The 12743-nt window shown below is 38.7% G+C and overlaps 1 non-coding gene across 1 annotated transcript; it reads right to left on the reverse strand.

The window, feature by feature from the left end:
• Nucleotides 1-5365: 5365 nt before the first annotated feature.
• Nucleotides 5366-5472, reverse strand: LOC141682356 (small nucleolar RNA R71). Its single transcript, XR_012559758.1, has one exon. It is a non-coding gene; the product is annotated as a small nucleolar RNA R71 (small nucleolar RNA).
• Between the last annotated feature and the right edge of the window lie 7271 nt (nucleotides 5473-12743).

Below are 12743 nucleotides of genomic sequence, written 5' to 3' on the forward strand. Positions count from 1 at the left end.
GTTGAACTATCAATCGGAGCACTAGGGAGATGCAGCTACTCATGTGCGGGCGAACGAACACCAACCGTCATACACAACTTCATCACAATGGATGCATAGGGTATCAAACCCATAGTACTCCCTCGTAAGAACATCATAATACCCTAATGGATCACCATCCCAAGATCCACATAGTCTCCCTGCAGAATAACCCACAATAAACGCGCACACTCTACAGTAATCGCATGCACGTGAGAAGATGGCATGATATTAGCACAAATAAAAGATTTACATGCACGTGCAAACCTGTTCATGCACGATGCAGGGAACGTGGCATACATATTCGTGCCCTTCTTTAACTTCCAATGAGTCTCAGGCACATAAAGGGTAGCAACAATCAAATCCAAGTTAAACTCCTCCAGAGTTTTCTCGTTCCTATTCTCCTGCTCCTCCTTCCTCTCGAACTGCTCAATCACCCTACAAATCACCTCAGCACTGTAGTCCACCATCATTCCCCTCACCAAGGTGAAACCGTCTTCTCCACCTTAGTATTAGCATAAAATTCACGCACCACACTTATGGGCACAACAGCGGGTGTCTCACAAAAATAACCCAGCCCATCTCCAAGATCATCTCCAACAACTTACCATCTTTCCCCGATGGCAGAAAACCATGCTCCTTGGCTATAGGCTTCAAAAGCAGCCTCACATACTCCACCTCAGCCTCGGGAATTGAAAATGTAGGCCTCACACCACCTACACTCGAAGAATCGGTGGTGCTGCTGCTTACTTGAGTTCGCTGTCTTTTTGGTACCATTGAAAATAAATAAGTTTGAGAGAATAGAAGTTTATAAGAGAGATTTGTGTGTTTTAGAATTTGAGAAGTGATGGAGAAGTTGTGTATAAGTGTATGTATATATAGGAGATTGGGAGAGAATTAGCTATGGAAAAGGAGTGGGAATTGATTATGGGAATAATGGGTTTGATTTGGAGAGGGAAATTTGGGATGTGGAAGAGTATAATTCGGGTGGGAATTGATTTTGTATTAAAACTCCCGAATTTCTCTTCTTTTCTTCCTTGTAATTTTTTTCGAACACAGGGACCCAGAGCGGCCGCGCGTGACCTTGGCACAGGCACGCCAGACAACTGACATTTCAGCGCGGCCACCCCACCAGGTAGCACGGGCGCGCGCAGTTTCTGGAATTTCAGCGTGGCCGCCCCGCTCTACAGTGCGGGCGCGCCGTGCTACTATAGTTGGCCCTGAAATTTTTTGTTTATTTGAATTTTTTTGTGTTTTTCTCTTTTCTTTCAGCTTCCTCTACCTACTAATGTACAACATACTTGGGTTGCCTCCCTAGAAGAGCTTGGTTTACGTCGTTAGCTTGACGTAGAATCTCGAGATCAAGTAGACAATAAAATGACACTAACCACCTCACGGTTTGTCGTATCCCCATAGTAGTGCTTCAACCTCTGACCATTTACCTTGAATGCTTAGCCTGGATCATTCTCAAAAATCTCTACAGCTCCATGCAGAAACACAGTTTTGATTATGAAAGGCCCGGACCATCTCGACTTCAATTTTCCGGGAAAAAGACGGAGACGAGAGTTAAATAACAGAACTTGTTATCCCGACACAAATGACTTGGGCACTAGACCCCTATCGTGCCACCTCTCGAATTTCTCCTTGTACATTTTATTGTTTTCATACGCTTGAAGCCGAAATTCATCGAGTTCATACAATTGAAGCATTCTCTTCTTATCAGCTGCATCCAAATCAAGGTTCAACTTCTTCAAAGCCCAATACGCTTTATGCTCGAGCTCCACAGGCAAATGACACCCCTTACCATAAACCACCTGAAATGGTGACATTCCCAACTATATGCCCAAACAGCTTCATCAAGCTTCAAAGACCAATCCTTCCTTGATGGACACACAACTTCCTCTAGAATACGCTTGATCTCCCTGTTCGACACCTCAGCTTGACCATTTGTCTGAGGATGGTATGTTGTTGCAATGTGATGATTCACATTATACCTTTGCATCATGGCAGTGAACTTACGATTGCAAAAATGCGATCCCTCGTCACTGATTATGACTCTTGGAGTCCCAAATCATGTGAATATCTGCTTATCAAGAAAATTAAGCACTACCATTGCATCATTTGTCGGCAAAGCCTTGACTTCCACCCATTTCGACATATAATCAACCGCCAACAAGATATACTGGTTATTGCAAGATGAGACAAACGGCCCCATGAAGTCAATTCCCCAAACATCGAAGACTTCAACCTCGAAAAGCATATTAAGAGGCATCTCATCCCTCCTGGACATATTACCCACACGCTGGCATTGATCAGACTTCAAAATAAAATGATGCGCATCCTTAAACAATGTAGGCCAGAAGAATCCCACTTGAAGGACCCGAGCTGCTGTCTTCTCTCCACCATAGTGGCCTCCATAAACAGTCGAATGACAGTCTCACAAGATTCCCCCCATTTTGGTGTATGAAATACATCTCCTGATGGTTTGGTCAGCTCCTTGCCTAAACAGATATTGTTCATCCCACATGTACCACTTCACCTCATGAAGAAACTTCTTCCTTTGAACGTACAACAAGTCTGGAGGCATGATATTACTCATAAGGTAGTTCACAATGTCTGCAAACCATGGTTCTTCCTCTTGCACTCCAAACAGCTGCTCATCGGGAAAAGAGTCATTTATCAATATCTTATCCTGTGAAGTTGCACTTGGATCTTCCAAACGAGATAGATGATCAGCGACTTGATTCTCAGTACCTTTTCCATCCTTGATCTCTAATTCAAAATCTTGAAGTAAAAGAACCCATCTAATCAATCTAGGCTTCGAGTCCTTTTTCGAGACGAGATATCTAATTGCAGTGTGATCCATGAAAACTGTCACCTTCATCCCAAGCAAATAAGATCGAAACTTCTCAAAACCGTAGACAATAGCCAGAAGTTCTTTCTCAGTAGTAGTGTAATTCAGTTGAGCACCATTGAGGGTCATACTAGTATAGTACACCACATGAAATATGTTGTTCTTTCTCTTCCCAAGAACTGCTCCAACTGCATAGTCATTTGCATTGCACATCATCTCAAAAGGTTCATTCTAATCAGGTGTAGTTTTGACAGGTGCCGTGATCAAACTCTTCTTCAAGAACTCAAAAGCAGTTAGGCACTCGTCATCAAACTTGAACGGGACATCCTTCTCCAGAAGATTGCACAAAGGTTTAAAGATTTTTGAAAAGTCCTTAATGACCTTGTTGAGTGGCATTTATGACACTTATGTATGCTCTAATAAGCTTTGAATTGATGCATTTGTACTCAAGTTGTTAAATGTTTTAATGTGTTTTCCAGTGTTTTTGCATTTCAGGCATTATTCAGGTAATCAGGTGAATTAACATTGTTTTGGTGCTAATTTGGTGTCCAGGTGGTGTTGGAATATAAGCTCATGGAAAGCCAGCTCGAAGTAGCAAGATTTAAGAAGAAATTTGAGTTTTTCCCAGAAGGACGGCGCACCCTTGCTGTAATAGCGCGCGGCCGCCCCAGGTTCTAGAAATATAGCGCGCCCGTGCTGTGATAGCGCGCGGCCGCGCCGATGCCGAATTCAGGAATCCTGTTTCTAATACAATTCTAAAAGGGAAGGCTTCCAGATTGTTGAGGGATGCTATATATATTCATATTAGGTCATTTTAATAAGGAGAGGACCAGAAAGCGCAAGGAGAAGACGACAAGAGACCTTTAGCACAATTCAACAAAGGCGAAGACGGTCTAGTTTATTTTTTTGAATCTTTGTTTTGAGTTGTAATTTGGATGCTTGTTACTTGTTTTGCTAAACCTATACTCTTGTTTGTACTTGGTTTAATTATTTATATAAAGACTACGTTTTATATATCATGATTTCATCGGAACCCACGTTGATGATGAGTCCGAGTATGGGCTAATCGTTATCGTGGGGTTCTAGCGGATTTATTTATGGATTTCTTTAGTTAAATTGTTTGATGCCTTAGTATGTGGTGATTATATGATATCCTAGTATTGGTTGTGCATATTCGTCTGATGAGCGTCGCGAACTTATAAGATAGTTTGTTAATTCTTAATGAAGCGAAAGTGAATTTAAGGATTTAGAACTTGCCATGCTAGCATAGGTTCATGTATTTGTCATGCATGATTCGTAGGTAATTTTAACCATCTTACTTGCCCTATGTAATCAAGATAGATAACTTGTGCTTAAACCGTTATGTTGTCAAATTCTATAGACATATAGGGTCTCAATATAATTGGTGCCTATTCAGCTTCTATCTCTTTTGTGGATGTCTGGTAGAATGGTACTCGTGCAATGAAAGTTGGCGTTTATTAGTTTCGTGATATCTGATTAGTATCATCACCATTGCATGTTAAGGTTAAGAATAATAAGGCTATTGAATGAAGTATTTAATGAAGTTAGAATGCCATGTTTGTCATATATATTAATTCAGTCAATCTTATTCTCGTAGTTATAATTATTAGTTAATTCTTAGTTACAAAACAATCTTAATTTGTTATCATCTTAGCATTGGATAATAACCATACATTGTTGCTTAGGTGCATAAATTAAACAGTTAACCAATATAGTCTCTATGGGAATGAACTAGAAAAGATTCTATACTACATGCGAACTCGTATACTTGTGTGTATTATTAGCGCGTGTTTAGCGACTAACCAGTTTTTGGCGCTGCTGCAGGGGACTGCAGTGTTAATTTATAGTTTATGTGCTTTCCATCAGTGGTCGTTAAAGTTCATTGACTCGGACATTGTTACTTATTTGTTCCTTGTCTGGTTTCAGGTACTCTAGCGAGGGTGTATGCATACGCGTTCGCGTACTCGTAAAAGAACACTGGATAAAGCCGAGGAAGAACTTGTGGTAGTTCGTAGGGAAGTTTTTGAGGATAAAGAGAAGTTAGAGGAAGAAGAAAAAGTTGAAGAGCCAATTGTAGTAGCTATGGGTGATCAAGCAGAAAATCCGAAGGTTTTGATGGACTATTCTAAGCCTAAGATTAATGACATTCAGTCTAGGATCATCAGACCAACTATCAAGGCTAACACTTTTGAGATCAAGTCAAGCACGATTCAGATGATACAAAACTCAGTTCAGTTTGGGGGTTCTCCAACTGAAGACCCCAACATGCATATCAGGGATATCATCGAGATCTGCAACACTTTCAAGTTCGATGATGTGACTGAAGATGCTATCAAGCTGCGACTCTTCCCATTCTCTCTAAGGGACAAAGCTAAGTGCTGGTTGCATTCTCTACCGGTAGGGTCTATCACCATTTGGGAAGATCTTGTTCAAAAGTTTCGCACTAAACTCTTCCCAACGGCGAAGACTGCTGTAATCAGGAATGCTCTTACCCAGTTTGAATAGCAAACTGGAGAATCTCTGTGTGAGGCTTGGGATCGATATAAGGAGATGGTAAGGAAGTGCCTACACCATGGCATGCCTGATTAGATGATTATAAACTGTTTCTATAATAGATTGGGTCCTACTTCTAGACCCATGCTTGATGCAGTATCAGGAGGAGCCTTGTGGGCTAAGAGCTACGATGAAGCTTATGAACTTATTGAACTGATGGTTGCTAATGAGTACCAGAATCCTTCCCAGAGACTGACTCAGGGAAAAGTAGCAGGAATTTTGGAGTTGGATGCAGCAACTGCTATAGCTGCCCAAATTAAGGCTTTGACGATGAAGGTGAACACCTTGGCGAATTATGGAGTTAATCAAATCAGTAGTGTCTGTGAGATTTGTGCTTGTAATATCCGGGATATATCGTGTAATTATTTTGCTATTAAATAATTATTATATGTGTTCAGTATCTATTCTGTGAATTAATTGTTAAGTGTTATCTGTATTTGGATATTCAAAAATAATATTAATTGAGTATTTTAATTTTTATATGTCCAAAATAAAATATAGATAATTTTCATATCTTCCTAATTATTTTTATATTGATTTATGAATTTATAAGAAACATATGAAATTTATAAAATCTTTTTCCAAGTATTTAAAATCTATTTTATTAAAACGGGAACCAACCGACGTCATCCGTTGTTATGTTTTTGGAACCCGAAATTCTTCCGAGAACTCCTTCCTAACCTAATTGTAATATTCCGAGCATATTCCATATTTCGACCTTCCTAACATTTTCGATACATTATTCGTTTCGGTAAATCAATAAAACCCGTATTTTCGATAAACGGGAGCTTTTTATTAAACTATCACAACTATCACCTCGTAATACGTGTAACCAGGCGCTGAGACCAAGACCGCAGTACAAATTGTAATGATTTGGATAATTATCCCGAAAACCGATACCGATTGGATCAGTTTTTATAAATAAACGTATCGTTTATATCCGGAATGATCCAACGGGATACTAATTTTCCGTAATTATAAATAGCCTTTTCCCGTATTTTATTTCGTATCAAAATCATTCGCAGACAGATAATTATATAATTTTCAGAGAAAAACCCCAATTTCATAAACTGTTCTAAGAATCAAACAGCAAAACGAAGGCGTTACCGATCTCTGTTTTCAAAGCTCGAGTACTCAATCCAAAGGATTTGAAGTGTTCTATCAGATTCTGAGCTTCGTTTTACTGCAGAAATCAAGGTTTATTTTCTATGTTTTTATTTATTTTCGAATTAATTTTATTAAAAATATGAAATTTTGTTTGGATGATTGTTTGTATGATTTGATGATTGCATGTTGTAGAGCTTGTTTTCGTGATGATTTTGATATATTATACGTCTGATTTGGAGTTCAATAACATGTTCAAATTTGAGTTTAATTTTCGAATTTCAAAATTAGGGTTTATAACCCGTATGAATGTTCTTAATTGAAAATTGGGGGTTTCTTATTCTGGAATAGATAGATGTTGTGGTATAGTGGATTGTGTTCTCTGTGAAATTTGTAATCCAGTCGTATAAGTTTCATGAATCAACGAGGTCTGTAGAGAAGGGAGTTGTGTTTTGAATATTTTCGAAGTTCGCCGGAAACTGGCAAACTTCACGGCCAAATTCCGGCCAACTCAGGGATTGTTAGGTTATTTTGATTGCATGGTTGTGTTCCTGGTAGTTTGTAGATGTGATCTGGAGCTTGTGGTAGGGTGAGGAGGCCGGAATCGTGTTCTCCGGCAACCCCTGTATTTTCCGGCGATAGGGGTGTAAAATTGCAGTTTGATACCTGAACTTTTGGGGACGATGCAGTTTGGTCCCTGAAGTTTCAAAACTTTGCAAATTTAGGATTCCTGTTTTAAAAATGTTTAAAAATCATATTTCCTATTTATTTTAATTATAAAAATTCGTTTTTAATTTCTGAAAATTCTAAAAATTATTATTTTAATTCCGAAAATTATTTTTAATTCGAAAATATATCTGAATTAATTAGTTAATTAATTTCAGTTAATTTTAATTGATTAATTGGTCAATTAATTTGAAAATTAATTGATTAATTGATTTAATTAATTATTAATTGATTTTATTTAATTATTTAACTAGATTTAATTATTCAAAAATGATTTAAAATTGTTTCCAAGGCTCGATAATTATTATAAAATTGTTTCGAAGCCAGAATTGGCCAACCGAACCCTGTTTATTGCCCCAAAATTGATCCAACGACCCATTTTAATTCCGAAAAATGTTTTAAAAATCATTTTAAATACCAGAAAGCCTATTTATGACCCAAAACTTCTTTATAAATGATATATCATTAATTATGTGACGTATTATGTATTATATGTGACTTGTAGGTTGAATGTCGGTCTGTATATTCGATGTTTACTTGTTCATTACATGACTTTCAATCCGTTAATCGGATTTGGGTAAAACGAAGGGTAGATAGAAGTATGTGTTGAATAGAATTATATGAGTTGAATATTGATAGATGTTTTTGATATGTGAGCAGAAGAGGCAAGATGTAGGAAAGGGAAACAGGTAGTTGAGGAGTGAGACGGTTGAGATTGGAAGCGAGTACAGTGTAGTAAGCTAACACCAGGCAAGTGTTCTGAACTTTCTCGAGATATTATAGTACTTAGAAGTCCTGTTGATATTACAAGTGCTTTGAAGCACTGAAACCCAAACCCTGATTCCAGTTATTGCTCTTGAGCCGTAAACTCTATTCTTTCTAAGCCATTGATTATTGCATACCCAAATACGATCCTCAAGTATACGATACTACTCCACAAATATATACAAACTAAATACCGAACACTGAATCGAATTACCCACACACTCCAACCATTGTATTCTATGCTTTGAAAGGCAAACTCCTTGAAACCTTGAAACACTGATTCCTTTGCTATCCAATTCTTTCATTACCCAACAGCTAAGCTTTGAAAATGCCATATTGATCCTCATGAACTCTGAAACCATTTTATTATGAAACATCCAATGTTGTTAATGATTTTGTTTATTATTTATTATTGCTTATTCTGTTATTATGCTAGAATTGGATTGTTTTTATAAAATTGTGGACCAGATTCGTGGTCAGACCATATAATGGTCAAGTTAGGCCAATGTGTGCCTTGGATCCAGTAGTTAGAGCAATGTTGTGTGCTTTGCTCGAGGTTAGTGCTTGACTGATCTGCAGCCTAACCTTGATTTTTAAAATAAAAATATAATATCCAATTCTAAATCAAAATCCATTGTTCACTTGATATCATAACCATTTTTACCTGATGATCATTATTCTCAGTTTTGTTATGGTGACTTGCTGAGCTAGTTAGCTCATTTATGCGATGTTGTTTATATTTTTTCCAGTTAAAAAGGAACAAGTTGGTAGCGAGGATCCCTAGTCCAGCACGAGAGCTAGGGGTTTAGGTTGATCGAGTTAAGCTAGCAGGCTTCTTTTGGAATAATTTAAGTTTGTAAAAATTTGTAATAATGCTTAATACTCAGTTTGAGTTCGAATGGTTGGGATTTGAATGGTTTGTAATATAAGTAGATGTGTTTGGCTTGTGTGCATACTTTAAGCTGTTGCGATCCTTGGTAGTTGGTAAGTAGGGTCACTGCATATTATTATTATCTTTAGTATTGTCATAAGCAGGTTATAATTAAGGTGTGTGTGTGGACCCCAAACTTCTGACCCGGGTTTGGAGGGCGCCACAGGTTTGGTATCAGAGCTACAGGTTATAAGTCACTGACACAAGTCTAGGTTAACGGGAATGGGTAGAGGGTTAGGATTAGAAGTAAGGAATAGAATGATAGAACATCGAGGGGTTGAGTGTTATGGTATAACCGGTATTAGTATAATTCATGTCATGGTTCGAGATTCTTATATTGCGATATGATTTTAGATAGTAGCGATGGCCGACTCTTTTATTCTCGTATCAGCTGATCACTCAGAGCCTTCAGTTGGAGCGCCATCATCGGATTCACGTCCTATTATTCCACCAGTATTGGCTATTCTACCTCCACCTGCGTTGCAGCCCATACCACTGCAGGCTATTCCACCCCCAGGCATGAGGCCACCTATCAAAGGACCCCCACCAGCTGATTCAGATTCCACTGGGCATTCAGTTGCGAGTGCCCCATTTCAGTCCACATTTCCCCCAGTTCCTTACTACCTGTATGAGGCTCTTCTATTGGAGTGTGATTCCTTGTTGGCTCAGATCAGAGAGTTACAGCATATCATCAGGACCACAGATGTTGATCGTGGTGTGAGGGAGCTTTGAGAGGAGATTCATGTGACACGAAGGGTTCTTGAGGCTAGGCTACATGGAGCTACACTACCTGGCAGAGGCCCTGATGCACTGATGGGCTGGGCTACTGAGGTGATGGAGGACTTTGAGAGACTGGCAGGACCAGAGTTTCCTTGGAGCTGAGTCAGAGATCCAGAGATAGAAATGCGGAGCGGTGTTATTGTGGTTATAGAGTATGTACAGTAGTGTGTAGTGTGTATCAGTAGACTTTGAGTTTTATTTGTAGACTAGCTATGCTGACTAGTGAGTAGGTTGTTGTATCCTTTTGCTTTTACTTATGAAGCGTCTTTACGCTTGTACTACCCAAAACTTTTGATCTATATATATCAGTACCTTTTCCTTTCCATTACTGTCATTTACTTTATTACACCTGTTTTACTCTACCATATTTATTGCACCAGTTATACCCTGTGATACCATGTACCCTGCTTTCCATAACTGTTTATATTCTGTAAAGAAGCATGCAATTTACTTAGTTACAACTGCTTTCAAAAAGAGATATTTCTGTTTTACAAAACTTTTCTTTTATGCAAAAGATTTGATTCAAAAGCTAAATAAGTTGTTTGATTCTTTATAGAAAAAATGCCTCCTAGAAGAAATACCTGCACCAACACCCAGAATGAAGAAACCAACAACAACAACAATAACAACCAAGATGGTACACACCCGAATGTGAACCCAGGACCCATAGACCCAGCAATAGCCCAAATTCTTCAAATCTTGGCACAACAACAACAAAGGCAGACCAATCCCCAGGTAACCTTCAAAACTTTTCAGGCGATAATCCCACCATAATTCAAGGGTTCCCTAGAGCCGATTGAAGCAAATGTTTGGTTAAAGGAAATAGAGAAGGAATTTGCCTTAGTAAAAGTAAAGGAAGAACAGAAGGTTGAGTTTGCAAGTTACTATCTGAAGAACGAGGCCACCTATTGGTGGGAGATGGTGAAGACATTGGAAGGTACAAATGCTATTACTTGGGAAAGGTTTAAGGAATTGTTTCTAGAAAAGTATTTTCCTCAGTTTATCCAAGATCAGATGGAGCTGAAGTTTTTAGAATTGAAGCAAGGGAATATGTCGGTGGCAGATTATGAAAGTAAGTTTGAAGAATTGTCAAGGTATGTGCCGTCGTATGTGGATACTGACAGGAAGAAAGCTAAGAGATTCCAGCAAGGCTTGAAGCCATGGATCAGAGGGAAGGTAGCTATTTTTGAATTGGAGACCTATGCAGGAGTGGTACAGAAGGCCATGATCACGAAAACAGAAAGTGAGATGTCACAGAAGGAGAAGGAAAGTAAGAAAAGGAGATTTGAAGGGAATGAAGGTCAGTCACAACCAGGGAAGTTTCCAAATGTTAAGAAAGGCAAGTTTCAGCCAGGGAGAAATTTTAATTTCAAGAGATAAAATGCAAGCGACGGAGGCCAGGGCAACTGTCCAGTTAATGCGAATCAGCCGAATCAGTTGAGACTAACTTTTCCAGATTGTCAAGTATGTGGAAAGAAGCATGGAGGAGTTTGTAATAAGTTGAATGTGGTATGTTTCAAATGCAACCAGAAAGGGCACTATTCGAGGGAGTGCCGAAATCAGCCAGCAAGAGAGCCAGCAAATAAGGATCAGCCTATCCGGAATCCAGCAGTGAAGGTTCCAGCCATTGGATTTACATGCTTCAAATATGGAAAGCCAGGACATATGGCCAGGGATTGCAAGACACCAGCCCCAGTCAGTAATGCATTGAGGATAATGGGATCTACCCCAACAGTGAATGAGACTCCAAGGGCTAGAGTTTTTGACATGTCTGTGAAGGATGCTATCCAGAATATGGATGTCGTGGCAGGTACGCTTAATGTGAATTCTTTATGTGCTAAAGTGTTAATAGATTCAGGAGCCACTCGATCGTTTATTTCACAAGATTTTGTTAGTAAGTTAAATTGTCCAGCTGAGTATTTAAATGAAATAATGATGGTGGAATTAGCAAATCAAGAACGTATATCTGTTAATCAAGTTTGTGGGAATTATGAAATTGAGATCTCTGGTAGTAAGTTTTGTGTAGATTTGATACCATTTAAGTTAGGAGAATTTGACGTTATATTAGGGATGGATTGGTTATCTAAGCATGATGCCCAGATAGATTGTAGAAATAAGAAGGTAATGGTGAAAACGCCAGATGAAAGGATAGTAATGTTCAAGGGCCAGAAGCAAGTAAAGAAGTTCTTAACAATGATTCAAGACAAGAAGTTATTACGGCAAGGATGCAAGCATTTTGTAGCATATGTGATTGACAAAAGTCAGGAGCCAGCAAAACTTGAAGATATTCCAGTAGTGAATGAATTTCCAGACGTATTTCCCGACGAATTGCCAGGACTTCCTCCAGATAGAGAAATTGAATTTGCAATCGACTTAGCACCTGGAACAGAACCAGTATCCAAGGCCCCGTATAGAATGGAGCCCGTTGAGATGAAAGAGTTAGCGAAGTAATTGCAAGAGCTATTGGAGAAAGTAGTAATCAGACCTAGTATGTCCCCGTGGGGTGCACCGGTATTATTTGTCAAGAAGAAAGATGGAAGCATGAGACTGTGTATCGACTATAGGGAGCTCAACAAGCTTACAATTAAGAACAAGTATCCGTTACCTAGAATTGACGATTTGTTTGACCAATTGAAGGGAGCCAAGTACTTCTCCAAAATTGATTTAAGATCGGGATATCATCAACTAAAGATCAAGCCAGAAGATATACCAAAGACAGCTTTTAGAATGAGGTATGGACATTATGAATTTTTAGTAATGTCTTTTGGATTGACCAATGCCCCGGCAGCATTTATGGACCCGATGAACAGAATTTTCAAGGAGTATATGGATAAGTTCGTTATTGTGTTTATAGATGATATCTTAATTTATTCGAAGACGGAAGAGGATCATGTGGAACATTTGAGGACAACTTTAAAGATTTTAAGGAAAAAGAAGTTATATGCTAAATTGTCGAAGTGTGAATTTTGGCTACAAGAAGTTCAGTTTTTA

The sequence above is a fragment of the Apium graveolens genome, chromosome 8, assembly GCF_009905375.1.
Source record: "Apium graveolens cultivar Ventura chromosome 8, ASM990537v1, whole genome shotgun sequence".
NCBI lineage: Eukaryota > Viridiplantae > Streptophyta > Magnoliopsida > Apiales > Apiaceae > Apium > Apium graveolens.